General features: G+C 45.9%; 1 long non-coding RNA gene across 1 annotated transcript; it reads left to right on the top strand.

The window, feature by feature from the left end:
* Positions 1-16,964: 16,964 nt before the first annotated feature.
* On the top strand, positions 16,965-22,525 carry LOC132426520 (uncharacterized). The gene is made up of 3 exons (XR_009519717.1): positions 16,965-17,169; positions 21,729-21,783; positions 22,229-22,525. It is a non-coding gene; the product is annotated as an uncharacterized lncRNA (long non-coding RNA).
* The last annotated feature ends 205 nt before the right edge of the window (positions 22,526-22,730 follow it).

The raw sequence follows: 22,730 nt of genomic DNA, 5'->3' as shown, positions 1-22,730 counted from the left end.
CACATTGTACCATAGTATTATTGTATGTCTCCCCTACCCCTAGATTGTAAGCTCCATAAGAGTAGTACTCTACCATCATCAGCTACAGCTGTATCCCCCTCAGTGCCTAGAAAAGAGCCTGATATACAGGAGGTGTTCAATAAATACTTATTGAATGAACGGCTACCTGACTGACTGAATGAATGTATTCACTTCTTTTTACTGCCCTGCTATAGGCCAGGCTTCAGCATCTTCCATCTGTATGGTAGACTGTGAAATATGGCTACAAATTCCTCTTATCACACACACACACCCCTTTGCAATGTGACTTTGCCCTGCCTCCCATCAAGGGGTGGAGCCTCTTTCCCTACCCCTTGAATCTGGGCTGGCCTTGTGAATTGCTTTGGCCGACGGAATCAAGCAGAAGTATTGTTGTATGACTGCCAAGGCTAGGCCTTAAGAGACTTTGCAGTTTCTATCTCCGCTCTCTTAAAACACTGCCCTGAGATCACCATGCTGAGAAGAAGTCAAGGATGAAAGACCATTTGGAGAGAGGTTCAGCTGCTCCAGCCAGCCTGGCTCCCAACCAACCCACCAGTTGAATGCAGCTGCATGAGGGAGCATAGGTGAAACCTGCAGAAGAACAGCCCAGCCAATCCACGGAATCATAAGAAATAAATCATTGCTTTAAGCCACCAGATTTGGGGGCTGTTTTGTTACACAGCAATAGATAACTGATACAATCTGGATAGTTACAGTGGCCTCTACTCTAGGTTCTCTTCCTCCAAACTTATCAACTCCAGTTCAGCCCCACAGGTCACTAGAGTGGTCATTCTAACTTGAATTCACACTGGATGAACAATTTTGTTAAGTCTTCAGTAACTCCCTATCTTACAGGGTAACAGTGAGCCTCTGTGTTTTTGTTTTTTAATTTTAATTTAATTTAATTTTATTTATTTATTTTGGCTGTGTTGGGTCTTTGTTGCTGCACGCGGGCTTTCTCTAGTTGCGGCGAGCATGGGCTACTCTTCATTGTGTTGCGCGGGCTTCTCACGGCAGTGGCTTCTCTTGTTGCAGAGCATGGGCTCTAGCCATGCGGGCTGCAGTAGTCGTGGCACTTGGGCTCAGTAGTTGTGGCTCGTGGGCTCTAGAGCGCAGGCTCAGTAGTTGTGGTGCATGGGCTTAGTTGCTCCACAGCATGTGGGATCTTCCCAGACCAGGGCTCGAACCCGTGTCCCCTGCATTGGCAGGCAGATTCTTAACCACTGCGCCACCAGGGAAACCCCAAGCCTCTGTGTTGCAGTGTGTGAAACACTCTGTGATCCAGCCTCCACAGACCTCTTCAGCCTCATCTCCAAACACAATGGCAACCTCTGCTGGGAAGAGCAGTGCTCAGATTCTCTATGCCTCAGAATTACTCGGGGAGCTTCAAAAAATTCCAGGGCTCAGGCTCCTCCCCCAGAGACTCAGATTTAATTGGTCTGAAATGGGACCCAGGCAACAGTATTTTTTAAAAGCTCCCAGGGGGATACTAATGTGCAGTCAGAGTTGAGAACCATTGAGCTAGAGGATCTAAAAGTGTATTTTAAAATTGCTGATCTTGCCTTCAAGGAAATTCAGAAGCTTCAAGGAAAGATTAAATTATGCTCAGTGTCCTTTTAGCATTAAGTAAGCAATATTGTGTTCTAAGTTTTGGGAAATTGGTAATAGACTCTATGAGAACATTCTTTAATTATTTGAAACGTTGAATTATCACTACTTCATTTCCTGCATTCTAAGACACACCCTTTTCATAGTTTAATATTTCTGAATTCAGGCTCCATCTTATCATTAATGTGTACATTTAATGTTACTTTATTTCGCCAAAAAACCGTAATTGGACTAAAGTGTGTCTTTTTTTTGAATAAATTTATTTATTTACTTTCGGCTGTGTTGGGCCTTTGTTGCTGCATGCGGGCTTTCTCTAGTTGCAGCGAGTGGGGACTACTCTTCACTGCGGTGTGTGGGCTTCTCATCGTGGTGGCTTCTCTTGTTGCAGAGCACGGGCTCTAGGCTCGCAGGTTTCAGTAGTTGCGGCGCATGGGCTCAGTAGTTGTGGTACATGGGCTCAGTAGTTGTGGCTCGCAGGCTCTAGAGCACAGGCTCAGTAGTTGTGGCGCACAGGTTTAGTTGCTCCATGGTATGTGGGATCTTCCCGGACCAGGGCTCGAACCTGTGTCCCCTGCATTGGCAGGAGGATCCTTAACCACCACACCACCAGGGAAGTCCCTAAAGATATGTCTTATTGCCAGTGGTGATCCCAATCAAGGAAACATCTTTCCGGGACACAGCGCTGTGCATGTGCAAAGTGCTATAACTTCTTTGATCCCAGTTGGTTTTCCCACCAACCTGGTGCGGCAGAGTTTTTAATTATGTTTTATATATAAATAACTGCTATGATTTTTTGAGCATCTCCCTTGGGCCAGACACTGTTCTAAGTATTTTGCGAATATTAGTATCTCATTTAAGCCCCACGGTGACCCAAAATGTGACCACCTTTTATGCACAGGGAAACAGAAGGCTGAAGATGTTAAGTAAGTTGTTTAGGGGTCACACAGCTGAAAGGCTTGGGGAATGTGGACCACAGCCCACAGGGGCTCTGAGCATGCCGTGGGGTTTTCAGGAGATGGTCCTCCCTGACTGTTTCTTAGAATAAAGGGCAAATGCCTTGACACAGCATTCAAGGCCTTTTATAATCCACCCCAAACTTATATTTCTTTTTTTTTTTTTTGCGGTACACGGGCCTCTCAGTGTTGTGACCTCTCCCGTTGCGGAGCACAGGCTCCAGACACGCAGGCTCAGCGGCCATGGCTCACGGGACCAGCCGCTCCGCGGCATGTGGGATCTTCCCGGACCGGGGCACGAACCCGTGTCCCCTGCATCGGCAGGCAGACTCTCAACCACTGTGCCACCAGGGAAGCCCGGGCCTTCTCTTTCTGAGCCTGGCTCTTTGTCCTTGCCTCAAAGTCATCCATACTGCGGCCTTCCAATAAATTCCCTTTTTACTCATGAGCCAGAGTAGGTGTATATGACTAAGAAACCCTAACCAATTAAAGGAGTATTGCTTCTGCTTGTAGGTGAGGAGTCTGAAGCCCTTAGGAGGTTAGGCAATTAAAAGCAACGCCTATTATTTAGTAATAACAACAATAGTCACAGTAGCTAGCATTTAAAAAAAATATTTACCATTTAATGAGTGCTTGCTACAAAGCAGGCTCTGTGCTAAATGATCTACATAAATTATCTCATTTAAACTTCACAACCCCCCTATGAGGTCAAGCTGGGTTTTTAAATTGAGATATAATTCACATGACACAAAATTCCTTCTTTTAAAGTGTATAATTCAGTGGTTTTTAGTATATTCACAAAGTGGTATACCTATCGCCACGATCTCATTCCAGAACATTTTCGTCACCCAAAAAGGAAATCCCGTACCCATTAGCAGTCATTCTCCATTCTTCTCTCTGGCAACCACTAATCTACTTTCTGCCTCTAAGGATTTGCCTATTCTGGACATCTCATATCAGTGGAATCATACGATATGCGATCTCTTATGACTGGCTTCCTTCACTTAGCATAATGTCTTCAAGGTTCATACACGCTGCAGCACATATTAATATTTCACTCCCTTTTATTGCTGAATAATAGTCCATTGTATGGATAGACTGCATTTTGTTTATCTAGTCATCAGCTGATGAAGATTTGAGCTGTTTGCACTTTTTGGCAATTATGAATAACACTGCTGGGAAGATTCATGTACAAGTTTTTGTGTGGACATCTATTTTCATTTGTCTTGGGTAAACGCCTAGGAATGGAATTACTGAGTTATGTGCTAACTCTATGGTTAAACTTTTGAGGAACTGTCCAGGGCTATTATTATCCTCACATTATAGATAAGAAAATGGTGCCCAGATTGGTTAGGGCACTCAGAGCTACAAGGCTTAAAAGTGGTGGCTGGGCTTTGAGTCTGGTCTGGCTGTCACAGGAACAGAAAGGAAAGAAGTCTTTGTTCTAAAAAAGATCACAATAGTGTGGGATTTTTCAGAAAATTTGACACCTGAGGAATTTAATGCCGCTTCAACTCTCAGCAAAACACACTTTCATCATCATCATCATCACTGTGATTATTTTTAGCTACTATTTGTTGAGTACCTGCTATGTCACTGGTATTTTATACCTGTGAACGTTAAAACAGGGAAGCCTAGTGGGGGTTTTGGGGTCAGACAGCCCCCAGGTTTGTGTCCTGCCTTGCCACTTGGGCAAGCAATGTAACCCCTTTGAGCCTCAATATTCTCATCCGTAAAATGGGAACAATAATAGTAACTATCTTATAAAATGATTGTGAGATTGCATGAGTTAGCCCAATAAGAGATCAACAAATACTAGTTTTAACAAGAGCTTGTAAATACCTAAAGTCCATCTCCCACGCACATTTTCCAGCTGAGAAAATGGAGAAATTTGATGTAACCTATCCAGGGTCCTGAAGATAGAGGTGGAAAAGGTGATGCTTTTCATCTTTGCTCTTTCTGTTATTGGTCCATCCCTTGCTCTCCCCACCCCATCCGTGGACCACTCAGACACCTGGGATTTCTCCACTCTGCCCTCCTTATGAAAACTGAGTAAGTGCCAGCCTTTGGGGCCCCTACTGATTCCCGGCTTATGCTCCCTTTCCCTCCGCATCAGACTGTGTCTCCCAGGACATCTCCTCCCTCAGGCGCTCTGGCTGCAGCTTTGACTTCTCAGTACCTGGCCGCTAGGCATGCTCCAGGGAGACAACTTGGTGGAGCGGAAAGAGTGTAGGCTTTGCAGTCCTGAGTTCAAATTGTAGCTCCAGCACATAGAGAAATGGCTTCATTCCCCTGATTCTCAGCTTCCTCAAACGTCAAGTGGGGAAAATGGTTATACTTTGCGGGATTGCTGCAGAGATTTGAGAATGTATGTCAAGCATCTGGTACAGGTGCCTGGTGCACTATAGGCGCTCAATGAATGCTCATTACCTTTCTCTAGCCCTGTTCCTCTCATGGGGTGGCAAGGAGAGGCTAAGGCTGCTAGAAGACAAAGCTCAAAGATGGAGCCGCAGGGCTGGGGAAACAGCTTGGCAGCCTAGCGAGAGCAAAGGAGGATTGGGGGTGGCAGAGATCAAAGGCTAAATTATGCAGATTATTCCTTTGTTTCTTGTAGTTTGCACTTGCCACCGTGCCTCCTGGGGCGTAAGGAGAGGCAAACTCACACCATATGCACACAGATACACAAAACCACATATGTGCAAACATGCACACAAACCCAGACGCACATGGGATACACCCTACCACACCACACACAAAAAAGCACATGGTCGTGGGTACCTTTGTTTGCTCACACGTATGTGTGTACGTACTCCAAACACATGCTCATCCGCGTGCTCATGCGGTCATTCAGAAGCTCATGTTCCCATGAACACGGGTAAACCCACAACCACGTGGCTATAGGCAAGCACATGTGCGTGCGCAGGCACACGCGTGTTCACAACCATAAGCCCACACGAGAATGCACACAAATGCTTGTCCATGTGCGCGTGCACTCTCTTTTCAAATTCCCAACTCTAAATAGAAGCATAAGCTGCAACATATGTGCTTCCCTGTCGATAGGAGAGAGGAGGCTTTAGAAAGACAGCTTTGCAAAATAATGTAGGGAAACTGGCAGGGGTTCCAAGCACTGCAGAGAGGGTTGAAGGGATGGGGGTTGTCCAGCAGCTGGGTGAAAGAGGACAGAGGATGAGACGGGTCTCTTAGGGAGAGGAGATGACCCCTGAAGTCACCCACCATCAACCTGAATCCAAATTGACCAAAGGTTTATAACCAGGATCTCCCAGACTTACCGATCACCAGGGCTATTCACAGCCAAACAAGGCTCAATATGAACACTTAGCATCTCCAATAGTTCAGGCACTGTTCTCAGCCCTGTACGTGGATTAACTCATTTAATTTTCAACAAAAATAATGCTTAACATTAATATGATCGTTACTAATATTATTATTCTCCTCAATTTTCAGATTGGAGCAGACTACCTGCCTACCTGACCCCACAAATGATGGGAGACCCAGATTCTGGCTTGACCTCCAACTTCTGAGCACCTCTCTGGACTTGCCATTTCCGGATTTCCTACTACGCCCCCTCCTTCCTCCTGGAGTCTCCGCTGCTCCACTGCCCTCTAAACACAGGCTGGACCTCCTTTGCCCTCATTCATTCATTCATCGCCGTGCAAAACATGAGCCATTTACTCCTGTTCACGGTACAGACTAAAGAAGGTTAATGTGGTTTGGGGGACTGCACATGGGGACAGAGGGAGCTCAAGACCTGCCTTACTGGGGAAGTGACCTTTTTTTCCAGCTTTGTTAAAGTATCATTCATATGCAATAAACTACACATATATTGAAGGTGTAAAATTTGGTGTGTTTTGACATATATCAATGCCCATAAACCATCACCACACTCAAGATAATAAACAACCTTCATCACCAAAAGTAGGAGATAAATTTTTTTTTAATATAAATTTATTTATTTATTTTTGGCTGTGTTGGTTGGGTCTTTGTTGCTGTGCGCCGGCTTTCTCTAGTTGCGGCGAGCAGGGGCTACCCTTCGTTGTGGTGCGTGGGCTTCTCATAGTGGTGGCTTCTCTTGTTGCGGAGCACGGGCTCTAGGCGCGAGGGCTTCAGTAGTTGTGGCACACGGGCTCAGTAGTTGTGGCTCTCGGGCTCTAGAGCACAGGCTCAGTAGTTGTGGCGCACAGGCTTAGTTGCTCCGAGGCATGTGGGATCTTCCCAGGCCAGGGCTCCAACCTGTGTCCCCTGCATTGGCAGGCGGATTCTTAACCACTGCGCCACCAGGGAAGCCCGAGATAACTTTTAAGATGAAAGAGGAAGCAGAAGTTGCCCAGGTGATGGAGGAGTGGGAAGGAGGAGGGAAGAATATTTCAGGGAGAAGGGACTCTACCAGCTAAGGTCCTTTGGAAAGAAAGAGCAAGTTTCAGCTGAGAAACTCCGAATTGCTGGAGTGCAGTGTTGGGGGGTAGGGAGCAGAGAAAAGGGGGCAGAAGCAGTTCCAAGGGGTCAGATTACAAGCGCCTGCACTGGCCCCGCCCTGTGGTCTAGGCCTCTCCCAGCCTCGTCATCCTGCTACAGGTAGGTTTGGTCCCAAGGAGGAAGGCAAATTGGAAACGTTTTCTCCATGGACCAAGAGAGCAGGGCTCTCACTCAGCCAGGGAGGCTCCTGTGGCCTATTTCTAGAGGCTAACCCTGCAGAACCCATGGTAACACTTAGCTCTGAGCACTCAGCACTCAGCCTGCGTGTTAACTGGTAGGTTTTTGAATTTTTAATCTGTATTTCAAAATCTGTAAAGGTTTTTAAATTGGTTTTGAAGTTCTTATTTTGAAGATATTTAAAAATAGCCATAATCTCGCCTACCCAAATATGACCAATATTAGCATTTAGGCATATATTCTTCCAGACCCTTTTCCATACCTAATTATTATATATATATATATATATATATATATATATATATATATATATATATGTATGTATTTTGTATAGATATAATTTTTTAATGGATAACACCAAGGGCAGGTTTTTATCCATATTTTAAAATTTAATGATATGTTATACACATTTCCATGTCTATAAATACAGTTCTAGAACAAACAACTCTTTATTATTGTATTTTTAAAAAGTGCTGTGATAAGCTTTCTTGCTTATAACAACTGTACACAATTCCTTAATTATTTCCTTAAGATATCCAAGGAACACAGTTATACATCTTTAAAATCAACTTTATTGAAAAATTACACATTTTTAATGATTTTGATATATATCGCCAAACTGCTCTTCAGAAAGCCTGACTCAAATTTTCAGTATATGAGTGTTTCTCTTGCCAAACTGTTGCCAATGCATATTGTATACTAGCAAGTTTTTCCTCTAAAGTTGGTCAGTTAAAACATGGTATCACAAAGCTGCTTTAATGTGCATTTTTTAATAGCTAGCAAGATTGAGCATTTTTCATGTTTATTAGTCACTTGTATCGTTTCTACTTGCATGGACTTCCTTTGCCTTTTTTTTTTTTTTTTTTTTTCCGGTACGCGGGCCTCTCACTGTTGCGGCCTCTCCCGTTGCGGAGCACAGGCTCCGGACACGCAGGCTCAGCGGCCATGGCTCACGGGCCCAGTCGCTCTGCGGCACATGGGATCTTCCCGGACCGGGGCACAAACCCGTGTCCCCTGCATCGGCAGGCGGACTCTCAACCACTGCGCCACCAGGGAAGCCCTCCTTTGCCTTTTTTTAATATATAAAAAAATTTCATTGCTTTTTCTAATTATTAAAGCACTACATTCTGACTACAGAAAATTTAGAAAATAATAACTATAAAGAAGAAAATAAAATTTAGTCAGATACCCACAATTAACCATATTGTGGATTTTTTCCAGATAGAGAGGGTTAGAAACAGATCACATATTTAGAAAACCAAAATAGGATCATGCTCTATATAGCTTTATATACTGCTTTTAAACGCATTACAGAGCAGTCATTTCCCTATGCTATTAGGTATTGTTTTAAAAACATGATTTTAATATGTGCAAAAATGTAGTTATACCATAATTTACTTAATAATTGCCCTAATTGAGACATTTAAGTCCTTCCAATCTTTTGCTGTCATAAATAACAGAGTAATAAACATCTTTATCCTCAAGTTTTTTTTCATTTTTTTATTATTATCTTTAGCATAAATTCCTGGAGGCAAAATTTCTAGATAAAAAGGCACAAATAATTTTTTTGTTGTTGTTGTTGTTGGTTTTTTGTTTTGACTGCACTGCACGGCTTGTGGGATTTTAGTTGCCTGACTAAGGATCAAACCCCTTGGCAGGGGACTTCCCTGGTGGTCCAGTAGTTAAGACTCTGTGCTTTCAATGCAGGGGGCACAGGTTCGATCCTTGGTCAGGGAACTAAGATCTCACATGCTGCACGGTGTGTCCAAAAGATAAAATAAAACAAACAAAAAAAACCCTTGGCAGTGAGAGTGCAGAGTCCTAACCACTGGACCACCAGGGAATTCCCACAAATAATTTTTTTTAAGGTTTCCCATAACTTAAACTCTGTTTCAACGAACACTGCCATTACCATATAAAAAAGTGCCTGTTTCTTGACACTCTTGCCAAACTGGGTATTGAAATACTCAGTGAAATAAGGCATCTCATTGTTACTTTCAGTTTTGTTTCTTTGACTACAAATGAGCCTGCATCATGAACTGATGGTGTGTCTTATTTTTCCAGTCCAGCTGGCGGTGATGGGGGCTGGAGGAAGTGTGCTCTCTAGGCTTGGGGTCTCCTCCACCTTTTATCATAGAACTAGGCACAGATTTTTAAACAGTCTTTGTTGTTTAATTCGCATTTTTATATAATTTTAGTAACATTAATAGCTTTAGTTAAAAATGTATAGGTCAGGGCTTCCCTGGTGGCGCAGTGGTTGAGAATCCTCCTGCCAATGCTGGGGACACGGGTTTGATCCCTGGTCCGGCAAGATCCCACATGCCGCGGAGCAACTAAGCCTGTGCGCTACAACTACTGAGCCTGCGCTCTGGAGCCCATGAGCCACAACTACTGAGCTCATGTGCCGCAACTACTGAAGCCCGCGTGCCTGGAGCCCATGCTCCACAATGAGAGAAGCCACAGCATTGAGAAACCCGTGCACCGCAAAGAAGAATAGACGCCCACGCACAGCAACAGACCCAACACAGGCAAAAATAAATAAATAAAATAAATAGATTAAAAAAAAAGAATTATGGGTCTTTTCTTCTCTAGTTTTACCCTCTTTTGAGTCACTCTCCGAGTAGCATCAGAGTGATCTTTCTAAAACATAGGTCTGATGGTGTCACCTCTTTCCAAAACCTTCAATGGCTCACTATCCCCTACTGGATAAAGCGTAAGCTCCTCGACCTGACATTTGTGGCCCCTTATGGTTTTACCTCAACCTCCCTTTCTAGCCTCATCTCCTACGGACTTCCCCCAGACCGTACCTCCCCGACCCTACAGCTAATCTCTCAGCCACACGAGACTCCAACTTGCTGCTTCCCATTCAAACGGAGGGCCTTCACCCACACTGTTCTCCTTGCCCGGAATCCCTTCTCCCTTCCTCACCTGGCAAAGGCCTCCTGAGCCTTTGCGATCCAGCTGAATATCCACTTTCCTGACTCCCCAAAGAGAGACAGCTTTGGTCCCGTCCCCGTGCCCCCGTAATACAATGATCACGCCTTGTCATCATTCTTTGCATGAGTCCCCAGCTCCTCCACTGCACTCTGCATCCTTGGGGGCAGAAACTTAGTGCCTACATTTCCCTCCCCTGGCAGAGAGTAAGGGCTTCATACATGTTTTCTGTTGAAGAACAGTGTCTCTCTGATAATTTAATATTTGATTATAGAGGACGCACTCTGACACAAAAGCTGTCATCAAAGATGTATAAATTAAAACACAAAACTTCTCATCAAGATGTCTCCCAGGAATGGCTGGGTCAGAGCGGTTGGCTAGCTGCTAAGGTGTTTAATAAAAACCCCAGTTAATTAACAAGAAAAAGATTCCTTTGTGGTTTGCTTCAAGGCGGAGGACAGCCAGAAGCTGGTGCTGGAGACAGATCCCAGCTTCGCTTCAAGTTTCTTTCAGAACTTTTAGAGTTAAAAGAGCAATTTGACAGTATGACAATGTCTAACCACTTTGACCTCGCATCCCACTGCTAGGAACCCAAACTAGAGAGATACCAGCTCGTTGCGCAAGGACACGCATGTGAGGATGAGCTCTTGCTGCGTTGTTAGGAGGAAAGATAAGCAAATCATGCCTTATCCAGCCGTAGAATCCAAACAAATGTTTAAAAGAGTAAGGTAGATCTGTCTGTCATGAGATGGGAGTGAAATCCTATATAGGGTTCCATTTTGCAAAACAACAACAACAGTAAATTATATACATGGGTGTACACACACACATACAGAGTTTGTAAAGGTATTAGAGAAGATGTAGCAGGCTACACATCTAATCTCTGGGGAGAGAATTGTGGGGGAGGGAAGGAGTACGCTCACTTTTTTACCATCCCAGCTGTGGGTGGTTTCCATTTTTACAAGCATATATTAATTTTGTAGTTAAAGGGAAGATAAAGCCCTTTACAAAGCTGGCTTCCAAGTATCTTCTCAATCTTAACTCACAGGGCTTCCTCATTCCAGGGATAATCGAGTTAGAATAATCACTAACAACTGTCAGTTATGTTTTCTTTTCAAGCGTATCCTACCTGCTGCTATGCGTTTTGATTGTCACAACAAACCCATGATAGACGTCTTTATTATCACCATCATCTTACATCTCAGGAAACTTGGATTCATGAGTGTCTTGAATTTATCAAATTCACAAAGAAAAAGAATTATACAATGCTAGTGGAAATGACAGAATGGGCTCCCTGTACTCTGCTAGCAGGAGTGTAAGTCAGTACAAGCTTTCCGGGGAGCAATTTGACAATATGTATTAAAATTCTTTAAAACCTACATCCCTTTATCCTAGCAATTCCTTTTCTAGAAATTTATCCCAAGGATATAATTAAGGACATGCACAGAGTTTCAGCCACAAGGATGTTCATTTAGAAGATGCTTATGATACTGAAAAATTAGAAACCACTGAAATACCCAAGAATAGAAAATTACTTGAATAAATTATGTTCCATTCATATGAGAGAATATTATAAGTTCATTAAATAGTGGTGAAGAAGAATATTTAATGACAGGGAACACAGTTCATGATGCATTTTTAAAAGTGGGTCACGAACAGTATGTATTCCATGAGTCTATTTTTGCTTTTAAAAAAAGAAAGAAAAAAGGAACATAAGTAATATACACACATAGAGAAAAGCACACCAAAATGTTAGTACTAGTTACCTCTGGGAAGTGAGATTACTGAAGATTTTTTACTTGACTCCTTTTCTTAATTGTATTTTTATAACTCCCCCTTGCTAAATGTCCTACAATGAAAGTGTATCATTTTGAATTGTATCACATTTTTTAAAGGAGATTCATCTCCTTGCTCTTCCCCGTGCAGCAACTTCTGTGCCTTCCTCCCTCCCAGACCCCTGCCCTCTCTACTCCTGGCAAACACTGCTCATTCTGCAAGGCCAGCTCCTCCAGGAAGGCTGCCATGGTCTCTGCTGGCTTCTGGGCTCCCTAGCTCACACTCAGCTTTCTGTTCTTCTTGCATGAGACACAAGTGTCATGTGACACCGCCAAAGTACGCTGGGAAGTGGCTCATCAGCCAGGAAGCTTAAGGCATCTCCAAAGCAAGCACTCAGTCCCCGGTCCTTTAAATAGACCTGGCTGCTTACACAGCAGGCATTTGGGTACCTTAAAGCCCAGCAGCCCTCGAAGTCCCTCCACAGGCTTTCATCGGCGGCTCTCCCACTCAACCAGTCTCACTCTGTTCTTCATGCTCAGCTCACTAATCTCTTGGTTCTGTCCCCAAACTCCCAGCACCTTGTGGGCTTGCCTTGCTCTGACCACTGGTCTGCCCATGCTTTGGAGTTCATCTTCTGGTTGCAGTGATGTCTGGGTAATAAGCAAGGCCACCTTCCTTCTGGTCCTCCAGCCCTTCACCAATCACTTGCACGAAGTCAGGGGGGGATAATGACCATAGCTTTCATGTACCAAATACCGACTATGTGCCAGGCACTCTGCCAGGTGCTTCACTGGCCAATCTCCTTTAATCTGCATAATAATAATAACCATAGCTGTCCTTTACTGAGTCCTTGCTCAACTCTTCACAGGCACCCCATTCTCCCAAGCATGAAAGAGAGTCTCAGAGAGGTAGGATGAGTTACCCAAGGTCACAGAGCTAGTACGGAAGAGGCTGTGCCCCATCTCAAAGCAATCCTTGTCTGAGCACCAAATTCATCCCCTTAACTGGTACCCTTTGCTGCTCCTACAACTACCCTCTGAGATAGGTGTGAGAGATGAGCAAACTGAGTTTTGACAAGGTTAAGTTATGGTTCAAGGTCATTTCAGCAAAGCATCAGAGGGGCCTGGGAGTTTAGCCCAGGTCTGGTCTTGGTGAGGCACTGGATGAATAGGAAGGTCACAAAAGGGGAGAGTCTGGTGGGGGTGAGGAATGGGGCTAAGGTCCCCACCAGGAAGTCTGAGATTCACTGCTGGGCTCCAATCTTGGCAAGAGAAGTAACAGCTGGGAAGGGGAGCTTCCCAGGGCTCCCCTCCACCCCAGAAACACCACCTACCTGTCTGGTACAGCACAGCTATTCTTAGATCATACGTGCCACTGTTCTCCTTGGCCTTGGGCTGAGGGATCTGCTGAGAGGGATGGAGGTGGGGTGCTCAGGGCCTTCTGGCATCTGGGGGAGCTCAGATAAGCTAGGGCTGTCACTGTTGACCTTCTAGAAAGCGAGCTGCCACGAGCAGAGGCCATGCCTCATACCGCTTCTCACCCACTGGGGGCATAACAAAAAATCCAAGGGATGGATCCTGGGTGCCAAGGGTGACACGGTAAATCTGGGCCCCAAGGTTCTTGGTTCAGCTCCTGGCTCTGTCACTAACTTTCCCTGGGGCTTTGAGCTTCCTACTTTCCCCGCCGGTGCTGTAACAGCTCCCCTCTGGGCTGCGGCATGATGGTGTGTGGGAAAGTGTTTTGAGATGTGGAGTCAAGAACAGCTGGTGCAGCCGTTCTGGAAAACAGCCTGGCAGTTCCTCAAAAAGTTAAACATACAGTTGCCATATGACCCAGCAATCACACCCCTAGGTACACACCCAAAAGAAACAAAAACAGATATCCACACAAAAACGGGTACACAAACGTTCATAGCAGCATTACTCAGCCTCAAAGTGGAAATAACCCAAATGACCATCAGCTGATGAACGAATACACAAGATATCCTTAAAACAGTAGAATATTATTCAGCCATAAAAAAGAATCAAGTGCTGCCTACATGCTATAAAAATGGATGAAACTGGAAAACATTATAAGTGAAAGAAGTCAGGCACAAAAGGCCACATATATATGTGATTCCATTTACATAAAATATCCAGAATAGGGACTTCCCAGGTGGCGCAGTGGTTGGGACTCTGTGCTCCCAATGCAGGGGGCCAGGTTCGATCCCTGGTCAGGGAACTAGAGCCCACGTGCGTGCCACAACTAAGAGTTCGCATGCCACAACTAAGGAGCTCGTGTGCCGCAACTAAGGGGCCCGCCTGCCACAACTAAGACCCAGTGCAACCAAATAAATAAATAAATATTAAAAAGTATATATGTATCCAGAATAGGCAAGTCCGCAGAGACAGAAAGTAGACTAGTGGTTGCCTGGGGCAGGGGAAATTGGGTGGAGTGATTGCTAGTGGGTACAGGGTTTCTTTGGGATAATGAGAATGTTCTGGAAATAGTGGTGAAGGGTACACAACCTTGAGAGTATACTAAAAACCACTGTACACTTTAAAAGGGAGAATGTTATGGTATGAGAATTAAAAAGAAGAGGAAGAAGAAGTGGCACTGACTTGGTGCTTACTCCTCCCAGCTCTGTGCTAAGCCCTTCCTGCATCTTACCTTAATCCTCCCAACAGCCCTCTAAAGGAAGGACTCTCATTATTGCTTTTCGGTAGATGAGGAAACTGAGGCAGAGGGAAGTTCAATAATTTGCCCGAGGTTGCACAGATCCTTGCGGTGCAGGTGCAAGGTCAGTGTGGACCCTGCGGTACTTTATACCTTTTCCTGTGACCAGTCTCTCTGTCCATCTCCCCCACAAGGCCATGGGCACCTGGGGAGGAGATGTCTCATCCTCGGAGACCCAGCCCAAGGCCTGGTTCTTAGACGTTTATTGAATGGACAGAGAATTGTGCTATCTTTGCCCTCTCGGCTTCTTCACAGAGAAATCGACTTCTCCCAAAAGCACAGCATCCGCCGCGAAACCTTAAGGCTGCCGGTTGCCGCTTTGCACTCGCCCTGAGGTTGCTGAGCCGATAGGCAAGAACCACCTCAAATCGAGACAAAATGCATTTGTGGTTTCGAAGGAAAGTCGTTAGAAGAAAAAGTCTGTCTTCCAAGGCCAAGGTTGCTCCAATTCCGTTTACTTAAAGTAGAAAGAAGACAATCCCGCCCCAGTGAGTCTGAGCCGGCTTGCAGGAAGGAGCGTTTTTTTGCTGAGTATCCACCACGAACCGCAGGAGAGAGCGGGCGGGAGACAGTGGGAGCCAAAGCAAACATTCTGAAGTCAGAGATAATGGGAGAAGGTAGGAGGAGTGGGAATAGGTTTGGAGGCCAAGCAGGAAACAGGTCTGAAAGGAAGGGTGGGAAAGCAGGAAGCTTTCCGAGCTTTTATGAAAGGATGGCCCTTCTGAGTCTGGGGGGAGATCCGTTTGGAGCCGAGACAGCTCCAAACGGACAGCTGGAGCCGAGACAGCTCGGAGACAGCACCGAGCCCACCCTGCTCCAGCAGCCGCCTCCCAAGCTGCCCACTCCTTGTCATCCTGCACTGGGTCCCAAGGGTTCCTTCTAACAGAGAGATTGCCCCATCCCCCCACTGCTCAAAATCCTTCCGGGGCTCCCTATTGCTTATCATTCAGAGAACCACCCAGATGAAGCGTTCCAGGCTTCTGTGTCCACACACTGGCCCCAGCCCTGCGTGTCCTTTCAGCTTTTTGTTGCCCCCTCCCTCTGTGGCACCACGCTGGGATCTAATGCACCCAACTGCATGCTCTTCCCTGAATGATCTCTACCTTTCCCAGCCTTTGTGTTTTTTCTTCTTCACAGCTATGTCTTACCTCCTCAAAAAGCACCTCGAGGGACTCTTTTCTCCACTGCTTAACTCTCCCTCGGTGTCTAGTCTGGTGCTGGCCATACACCAAATCCTCAGTAATTGCCAGAAGAATTAATCAAGTCACCAGAACGGTGGAGAGGGTTCTGGACAATCCACCTGTCTGGTCAGCTCTTTCGTAGCTGGATGTCTTAGGGTGGGGTTCCCGGGAAGCAGCCTCTGAGAAAAGGACTGGGGTCCAAACAGTGCATTTTGGAGGTGAGCGTCAGTCTAGCGTGCTTTCATAAGCAGGTCGCATTCCTAGCACTGGGGACTTCTGGGAAGTGGGATGAAACACCAGTTAGAGCTGCTGCCACAGCAAGGGGCAAGGGCTCTAGGGTATTTCCCTGTCATCGCCCTTTCGTCCTGGCTGAGGGCAGTTCTGGGGGTTTTGCTCCTGGCCACACAGCTGCTCACAGCAGGACCCCACGGGCAGATTCCAGATGAGTAGGAGGGGTGAGGGTGTGCGGCTTCACCTTCACAGGCTTCACCTCCAAATGCGGGCCCTGCTCTCCTAGCCTCTGCATCTTTGCCTGTGCTGTTCCCATGCCTGGACCGCCCTCTTCCGGGCCTTTCCCTCCAGCAGGTGACTTCCTACGCCCCTACATGGCCCAGCCACATGGTCTCTCTCCAGAGGCTTCTCCTGACCCACCCCAGAGGAGTCCGTGCCTCTCCCAGCGGCCCCATACCACCCACTCTCCTTATCACTTGTGCAGGAGTTCCCACTGTACCGACCCTGTGCTATCGCTGCGTCCACTAGTGACCCCGGAGTTTTGTCTGCCTGCCCCTCTGGCCTGGGAGCCCCGTGAAGGCGGGGTCTCCATCTGATTCATCTGTGTGCCTAGCACCCAGCAGAGTGAAGGTGTCCAGTGAATGAATAATTGAGTGAATAAGCAACAGTAATCTCAAATATTTGTTGACTGCTTCCTACGTGCCTGACTCTGATCTAAATTCTTTATGCGTGATGACATTTCATCTACACGGCCACCCACAAGGGAGGAGCTATCATTATCTGCAACATACAGAGGAGACATCCAAAGCAGAGAGGACTTCAGGAACGTGCCCAGGGCCTCACTGCTCTAAGTGGCTGAGCGGGGAATGACTGGGAGGAGCTTCCCTGGTCCCTCAGTAGTGCCACGCCCCCATAAACCAGGCGAAAATGGAGGCTCAGCTGGCCCAGGGCTCCTCCAAGCCACCTTGGGCTAGGAAGCCATCTGCTGGGAGGGTGGTGAGAAAGGAAAACAGAGGAGGCTGCAGAGAGGGACCTGGAGGCTGCCCTCCTGCGAGCCGGGAAACCTGCCCAGGTCTTAGGTAAGTGGAGCTGAGTGTGGGGTCCTGTGAGGAGCAGCCTGGGTGGGTGTGAAGGGTGTCAGGTCACATGATTTCTGGAAGGGCAGTTGTGACAACAGACTCTCCCAGCCAGACAGCTCCTTACAGGCTTCTAAGCAGCTTCTTATCCGTGATCCCATGTGCCCCTCATGGTCCCTTCCCCAACCCCAGTGACATGGGAAGAGACGGGTCTGCCCAGGGTCACAACAGAGCTGGGACTTCAAATTAGGTGTGTGTGACCCTGAGGGCAGTGCTCTTTCCACTGTGTCTCAGTCCTCAGTACAGGGTGCAGAGCAACCTTGCTTTCCCTCAGGGCTGGGGAGAGAGAGAGAGAGAGAGAGAGACAGCCAACGTTAAGTCAGGCTCTCAGTACGTACCAGAAAAACCTCATTCCATTCTCTTCACAGCCTTATGAGACAAAGATCATTACCCTCTTTGAAAGCTGAAGAAACTGAGGCCCAGAGAGGTTAAGCAGCTCAGCCAAAGTCACACAGCATGGGAGCGGAGAGCTAGGAGGGGGGCCAGTTTGAAATGGCCCCAAAGCATAAAATCTAGCAGGTAGATAGGAGAAGAGGACATTGGAGGGACTGAAAATTAAGTTTTGCCAAATTGAATTCGGCAACTGCACTGTTTACCTACAACCTATTAATCTATACGCAGTTCATTCCAGAGAACCGGAGACAGGCTGCCTGAGAGACCTGCAGCTCAGACAATTCACCTTACAGCAGGCATGAAGCATACAGCCAAGGTCATGAGTAAGAATAGGATACCCGCCGCTCCTGTGGCCAGAGGCAGCTGAACAGGCTGGCTGCCTACATAGTGGTCCCTAAGGCTTGACCTTAAGAGGTGCTAGGCTCTGTGCAGCAACCCCTGGGGGTTAGGGAGGGGCAGACGCATGAAAGCGTCTCAGACAACAAGAAAGGACTTTGCTAGCCGCTGAAATCCCAACTGTTTCATGAAATTTTATTTGGCCTCTGGTGAAAGAACTAGCTGTGATCCAACAAGGGCAAAATTGCAGCTGCAGGGGCTTCCCTGGTGGCGCAGTGGTCAAGAGTCCGCCTGCCGAAGCAGGGGACGCGGGTTCGTGCCCCGGTCCGGGAGGATCCCACATGCCGCAGAGCGGCTAGGCCCGTGGGCTGTGGCCGCTGGGCCTGTGCATCCGGAGCCTGTGCTCCGCAGCAGGAGAGGCCGCAGCGGTGAGAGGCTCGCGTACCGTAAAAAAAAAAAAAAAAAAAAATGCAGCTGCAGGAAAAAAACTAGTCTCTTAAAATGCAAAGGCTTGAAGGTGCTTTCCAGAGATTGCACTGAGATAAATTCAGTGGTAAAAGAGACATCCGTTTGGAAAGGATGACCATTTCGTGGGAATCACAGGTTTAGGAAAGATGTTTTTCTCAGTAATATGACAGTGAGCTTGCAGCAACTGTTCAAGTTGGCTGTTAAGGAGAGCTGGAATTCTCCTTATTACATTAGAAAGGTTTGGAATTAATAGGGAATCCACCATGCAGGGTGGAATGCACTTAACAAATACCAAAGGCATTTAAAAATTGAAGACCAAAGGTTACAGTTGTATTTTATCTTTGGAGAGTTTCCCAAACATTCTCACTTGCATTAAGTCACATGATCTGCAGAACCCTAACAGGGCAGGAAAGAGCGGCCAGCATTGCACGCATTCTTTAAACAAAACAAAACAAAACAAAAACAGCTTTTTTGAGATATAATCCACATGCCATACAGTTCACCCATTTAAAGGGTACAGTTCATTAGTTTTTAGTATATTCACAGAGTTGTGCAATCACCACCGCTATCTAATTTCAGAACACTTTCAAAAATAAACCCTGTATCCATTAGCGGTCATTCAAAATTCCTTCTTTCTCTCAGCCCCTGGCAACCACTAATCTACTTTCTGTCTCTATGGACTTACCTATTCCAGACATTTCATATTAATGGAATCATATAATATGTGGTATTAACGGGCTGAATTGTGTCTCCTCCCCACAAAATTCATATGTTGAAGTCCTAACCCTCAGTACCTCAGAATGTGACCCTGTTTGGAAATAGGGTTGTGTTGCAGATGTAATTAGTTAAAATCAGGTCTTTAGGGTGGACCGTAATCCAATGACTTGTGTCCTTATAAAAAGGGGAAATTTGGACACAGGGAGAACGCAACGTGAAGATGAATGCAGAGATTGAGGTGATGTTTCTACAAGCCCAGGAACACCGAAGATTGCCAGCAAACCACCAAAAGCTACAAGAGGCATGAACAGATTTCCTCAGAAGCAAGCAATGCTGCCGACACCTTCGTCTTGGGCTTCTAGCCTCCAGAACTAGGAGACAATAAATTTCTGTTAGTTAAGCCACCTAGTCTCTGGTACTTTGTTATGGCAGCCCTGGCGCTCTAATACACAGGGTCTTTAGTGGCTAGCTTCTTTCAGGTAGCATCATGTTTTCAAGGTTCATCCATGTTGTAGCATGTATCAGTACTTTATTCTTTTGAAAACCAAATCATATTCTATTGTATGGATTTTATTGTATGGATATATACCACACTTTATTTATCCATTCATCCATCGATGTAATTTGGGTCTTATTTGCTATTATGAAAAATGCTGCTATGAACATTCATGTACAAGTTTTTATGTGGACGTATGTTTTCATTTCTCTTGGGTATAGACCTATATTTCTCTTTTCCAGCTGCAGAACCTGAGCCCCAATGAGACGACTTGCCCAAGGTTACCAGCTAGAGCATGGAAGAACTGTCCCTCCAACTTAGAACTGTTTGATTTCAAACTCAAATGTCTTTCAACTCTATTAGGCTATACACACCCACATTCATGCAAACTCGTTCACACTTACACACGTCACACCCACATGACAGATAGTTCTTTGAGCCTGTTGTTTTGCCCAGGGTGCAGAAGTTCAACAAAAGCAATCAAACAGAAGTGGTGCGATACTGAGGCAGGTACTGAGACTTCCAAAGGATAAATAAGTCAGGACATTGATTTGAATATCACTGAGGGAAAGACCAAAAACATTTAAAGGGGTATAAAGAGGTTAGTGAAGAGCAAATGGCTCGAATGTGGTCTCCCGTAGGGCGCACACAACTTCTATCGATTGCGACCAAATGTAATTTACCAGAAGAATAGTATGCAAGTCAAAGACGTTTATGTGAAGAGAGCCGCATTTGAAATCTGTACGGGGCTCTGCTCTCACCATCCAGTTACTCAGTGAGGGCGGGAACAGCTTACATAAGCAAACTGGCCTCCGATGGGGCGAGCGCAGGAAGATTTGATTTCACCGTTTCTGTGAGCGAACAGGATCAGAAGCTATTCTGAGCGGCCTCAAAGGAAAAGCACCAGAAATCATAAATAAAGAAGAAGTCAAGCGTGTCCAGTGGCCATATCAAATGTGACATTCCTCCAGAATGTTTGAACGTGGTATCTTTCAAGCCGCTGATTCTTTAAAAAAAAAAATAGAAAATACCTTATTTCCCAGTGACAATAGCATTCACTACAGTTAAAACCTAACAGAAGGCAAAGTGATTTGGGGCATAAAGAAAAAAGTAGCATCTGGAGGAGTGCAAGATTCAGCCTTTCATTTAACAAATATTTATTTTTGACACTCTCTCTGCCTGTCATTCTGTCCCCACTGTTCTCGAGTTCCTCACCCTGCTTTATTGTTTTCTTACTTTCTCATTGCTCCCCGAGCACACATTATACGTTTACCTGTGACGGTTCATTTTATGAGTCAACATGACTGGGCCACAGAGTGCCCAGACATTTGGTCAAACATTGTTCTGGGGGTGTCTGTAAGAGTGTTTTCGGATGAGATGAACATTTGAATCAATGGACTGAGTACAGCAGGTTGTTCTCCCTAATGTGGGTGGCCCTTATCCAGTCAATAAAGAGCCGAGTAGAAGAAAAGGACCAAGGAAGTGGGAACTTTGCCTTCTTGATTGTTTGAGCTGGGACATTGCTTTTTTTCTGCCCTCAGACTGGAACTTATACGATGGACGTTCCTGAATTTCAGGACTCTGGACTCAGACTGGAATTATATCACGGGCTTTCCTGGGTCTCCAGCTTGACAAATGCAGATTTGGGGAGTTCTAAGCCTCCATAAATTGCATGAGCCAATTCCTTATACTAGATCTCTTGATATAGATAGAGATATAAATACAGATGATAGAGACAGAGATAGAGGTGTAGATATAGGCATATATATATATAGGTACATATCCCATTGGTTCTGTTTCTCTGGGGAAACCTACTATATTGCCCATCTCCCCTACTGGAGTGTAAGCTACCTCACCTCACTTCAGGTGATGGCTCCAGCCTCCTAATTCATCCCTCCGGTTCTCCTTTTGCCTCCTCCCCGGTCCATTTTCCACCAATTGGGTGTGTCATTCTCCTGCTTAAAGATATCAGGGCTTCCTCTGGGGTAGAGAGGGCCATAGAGTGAGAGCCGGCCAGGCTCCCTGTTCTGGAGACCTGACTTTAGGCAGCCACAGATGGAGACATCTGACCCGCTCTTTGACTTTTCTCCAGGTGGCCTCATGTCTCAGGGATGCTCATCCCCACGATTTCAGCGTCACTCCCTTGGGTGAGTGATCCCTTATCCATCCGGGAGCACCTGTCAGCCAAACTGGGCCTCTCTCCCTCTTTCCTCCTCACCTCCCTCCAAGAAGGTAGGATTCACCTGGGTCCAGCTCAGGCTCATCAATAGGTCAGCCCTGTCCCCAAAACCTGGTAATGAAATGGGATCAAACGTGTACTCAGCTCACTTGCTGGCGCACTGGAAGTGCTCAAAGATGGCTAGCACTTATTTAATAACACTTTTATTGAGATTATAATTCACACACCACAAAATTCACCCCTTTAAAGTGTGCAATTCAGTGATATATTGAGTTGTGCAACAATTACCATTACCTGTTTTGCAGAACATTTTTATCACCCCAAAAGAAGCCCTGTAGGCATTAGCAGTCCCCTCTCCTTTCTGCCGTCTCTCCAGTCCCTGGTAACCACGAATCTGCTTTCTGTCTCTACAGATTTGCCTATTCTGGACATTTCATATTAAAAAAAAATCATACAGGGCTTCCCTGGTGGCGCAGTGGTTGAGAATCTGCCTGCCAATGCAGAGGACACGGGTTTGAGCCCTGGTCTGGGAAGATCCCACGTGCCGCGGAGCAACTGGGCCCGTGAGCCACAATTACTGAGCCTGCGCGTCTGGAGCCTGTGCTCCGCAACAAGAGAGGCCGCGATAGCGAGAGGCCCGCGCACCGCGATGAAGAGTGGCCCCCACTTGCCACAACTAGAGAAAGCCCTCGCACAGAAACGAAGACCCAACACAGCCATAAATAAATAAATAAATAAATAAATAATCATACAACATAGGGTCTTTTGTGTCTGTGTTCTTTAATTTAGCAACATGTTTTCAAGGTTCATCCATGTTGTAGCATGTCTCAGTAATTCATTCCTTTCTATTGCCAATAATACTCTATTGTATTGGATAATATATACATATATTGTATTGGATATGGACATATCACA

Source organism: Delphinus delphis, chromosome 6 (assembly GCF_949987515.2).
Source record: "Delphinus delphis chromosome 6, mDelDel1.2, whole genome shotgun sequence".
Classification (NCBI taxonomy): Eukaryota; Metazoa; Chordata; class Mammalia; order Artiodactyla; family Delphinidae; genus Delphinus; species Delphinus delphis.
This window is presented reverse-complemented; position numbering and strand designations above follow the sequence as displayed.